This window comes from Marmota marmota, unplaced genomic scaffold (assembly GCF_001458135.2).
Source record: "Marmota marmota marmota unplaced genomic scaffold, marMar, whole genome shotgun sequence".
Classification (NCBI taxonomy): domain Eukaryota; kingdom Metazoa; phylum Chordata; class Mammalia; order Rodentia; family Sciuridae; genus Marmota; species Marmota marmota.
Genome location: NW_026000019.1, coordinates 23,364,528 through 23,367,760, shown reverse-complemented (window position 1 = coordinate 23,367,760; position 3,233 = coordinate 23,364,528). Strand labels below are relative to the sequence as shown.

The following is a 3,233-nucleotide window of genomic DNA, read 5'->3' as shown; positions in this document are numbered from 1 at the left end:
GTACTTTCTGCACAGGCTGCCTCGGCAAGGACGTGGTGGATAACACTGCTGCAGGGACAGAGCCTGTGGAGGCTGCAGAATCTACCACCGGCCTCGAACATGGAGGAACGTGCACCGAAGCCCCAGAGCTCTGCCCTGGAAGTCGGAATGTGTGTTTGCCAGAGGACACAGGAGTTCAAAAGGAGTATTGTGTGGGACCTGGAGCTCTTTGGAACCCCTGGTGTCCTGCAGTAATTCACTAGGAGAAAGGATGAGGTCAGACAGTAGGTCACTGAAGGACTGTCATGTTGATTATGCAGGTGTTCTGCTGACGTTGTCAACCACCTGCCACCAGAAACCCATCCTGTTGACTCATAAAGCCGTGCACTGTCTCAAAGCCTTGTTTCTGTCATTCCAGATCAGAGATGAAGCCTAAGAAGATGCACTGCTGAGTAAGAGTGGGGGGACCTTGGAGGGTAGGCAGCTCAACTCTTTCAGCAGATGGAGGAATCCAAGCAGAGAAGTGACGAGATTCACAAAACCGCTTGATGAGGTCTGCAGTGTGCTGGGCCTACACCAGCACTTTGCTGCCAGAGTAAGTCTGCTTAGCAAAGTATACACCTGTGGAAGAAGGGTCCTGAGACAGGTGCTGAGACCAGGGGGCTGTGGGCCACAGGTCTTCCCAGGGGCACCTGGTCAAAGGACATGCAGGCTCTCAGGGACTGAAATCCTAACACCATGTTGTCCTCTGATTACATCAGAACCTTTCTCAGAAGTTGAGCTTTTAAGGAAGTTGAGGCGCGGACCTCATCCCCAACAGTTCCCCTTCCTGATGCCCTTCCCGCTTTTCCGTTTGAAACATTTCTGTTTCCTCAGAAAAGACGGGAACATTGAGTTACGCTGTTGCACCTGCTCAAAAAATACTAAAACTACACACAAAAAAAGGAAATATTCATTTAAACCTATACAAATCCTAACCTCTTCTCCCAATACCTGAAGTCTCCAGCCAACCATTAGGCCTTCTCTGGCCTGGGCGGCAGCAGTTACACCACTTGGAAGATGTGTCTGATGCAGTTTATTCTATAGTTTATGGATTGAGAGCAAGCCTCCGCAGGAGCCTCTCCTAAATCCACATATAAACAAAAATGTGAAGATTTAAAAGATCTTCCTGATAGCGCATAGACTTGAGATAGACATGAGATTAAGGGAGCAATTCTGTAAAATGGGCCCACTGTGTAACCCCCACATGCTTTCTTTTCCAAGAAGCAATTTACCTGCACCCCTGCCTAGGCTAAGTGGACAGATGTCACATTCCTCAGCAAACTACCCGTTATCTGCAGGAGAAATGAAGATAATGTCCATAAGAGGAATACAAGTTAGCCTGAAGGTGGACACTTCAGTGACCCTTTTTATGGACCAGATCCCAAAACTTAGGGAGATAAAGATAATTCCTCTTAATCATAAAATCTGTAAAAATTTATGGTTAAGAATCATAAACCATGCTGACCATGGTCAGCATAGGCCAAGGTGACCCAGAGTTAGTCATGGCAGTGGGGACTTGAAAGTGTGATGCCATTCTACTGTCAGTCAAAAGTCAAGAGGAGGGGCTGGGGTTGTGGCTCATTTGTTGCCTAGCAAATGTAAGGCACTGGGTTTGATCCTCAGCACCACATAAAAATAAGTACATAAAATAAAGGTATTATGTCCATCTACAACTAAAAAATTAAAATAAAATTTTTTAAAAAGTCAAGAGGTGGACCTGGGCAGTAATCTCTGGATATTTCTCTGGGATCCCCAATAAAAATGGAGTGAAGAAGCTCCTTGTTCCTTCTTTTCTGAGAGGAAGGACCCACTCTCCCCCTTGAGTGTGTCCCCACTCCCTTTTCCTGTCCCTTCAATAAACTCATGCCTGTTACTCTGAGTGACATTTTGAAATCCTTCTGACTTAAGAACTGGGTTGGAATGGGGGGGCGATCTTCATGCTCCCCCAGTTTCCCAGAAGGTCCCAATTTTGTAACATTTCCAGAAGGTAGGCAGGTCTCAGAACATTCCTAAAAGTGACAAAGATGTACTCCTGCTTCCCCACATGTTGAAGTCTAGCATTAGAGAAGCAGGTTTATTTAATAAGGGCAACAGACCTCTCCCAGGAGGGAGAAGGGCCATAGCTGGTGTCCTGGTACCCGGAAGGTGTTCCGCCTTTTTGATGTCTTAGGCTTCCTTTGTTCTCCAGCTCTCTTCCCTTTCTCTTTCTCCTTCCTACATAGGTGACCTCCGTGGGGTGGCCAAAACGTGGGAAACAGGTGGGCTGAAGGGGGAAGGGGGGAAGGGCAGGCCCAGGACATATTAATTAAGGACTTTTACAACTCAAGGTAGGGAGGGACATCCCCCCCCCACAGGTTACCTTAGCAACAGGTTGGAGCAGGGGATGGAGGAGGAGGAAGAGAGGAGGAAGGGCTCCCAAGGGATTTCACTCCCTCAGGGAGCAGTCTTTTATCTGTCTATACCGACAGCTGTCAAATTCTGGCTTCACTCCTTGACCCCCGTCCCAACCTTCTCACTGACCAGCCTAGTTTTAGGAAGAATCCTGCAAAGCTGATTCGGAAAGCATCCCCACCTTGGGGTCGATCACCCCGTCATCTCTGACCAAATACCTCACCTCCCGCCACACTGGCCTGCCTTCAGCAACAATCCTGTTCAATCGGTTTAGCAAAAAATCCCCCTTGGACGACCTGGTGATTCCCATCTACTGACCCCACACACTCCCTTGTTCTACTCATTGACTATAAAGCTCCAGCCTCCGGTGCTGTATTCCGTGTTGAATACCATTTCTCTCTGAATGAAGTCCTTCTTACTGTTTTAATAAATGCCAAAGTCATTATTTCTTAAGTTGCCAACGAAAATCCAAACCCAGAGTCTTTTTGAGGAGTGCGCGCTTTCTGGGTCGCTGGTTATGTGGGCCACGGAGTCGCCAGCAAGGACTCCTCCGAGCACTCAGAGGCAAGGGCGTCCACGCACAAGGACTTCGTCCACGGGGTTCTAGGCTTGGGATCTGGCAGGGGACAAGGCAACCAGAGGCGCGCGTTCCGAGAAGCGAGGCGGGAACAAGCCTGCGGGGACAGGGACGCTCCCCGGTGGCCCAAGGGCCCGGGCCTCCGCGCAGCTCCGGCCTCCGCAGCGCACTGCGGGGGCTCCGCGCGAGCGGTCGCCCAGAAAGTGCACGTCCCAGGGGACGCGAAGGAGCGCGCTCGGCGGGG

General features: G+C 49.9%; 1 long non-coding RNA gene across 1 annotated transcript; it reads right to left on the bottom strand.

Annotated features, from left to right (window-relative positions):
* Positions 1-2,086: 2,086 nt before the first annotated feature.
* On the bottom strand, positions 2,087-3,227 carry LOC125618688. Its single transcript, XR_007350084.1, has 2 exons — positions 2,381-3,227; positions 2,087-2,284 (listed from the first exon to the last, which is right to left on the bottom strand). It is a non-coding gene; the product is annotated as an uncharacterized LOC125618688 (long non-coding RNA).
* Between the last annotated feature and the right edge of the window lie 6 nt (positions 3,228-3,233).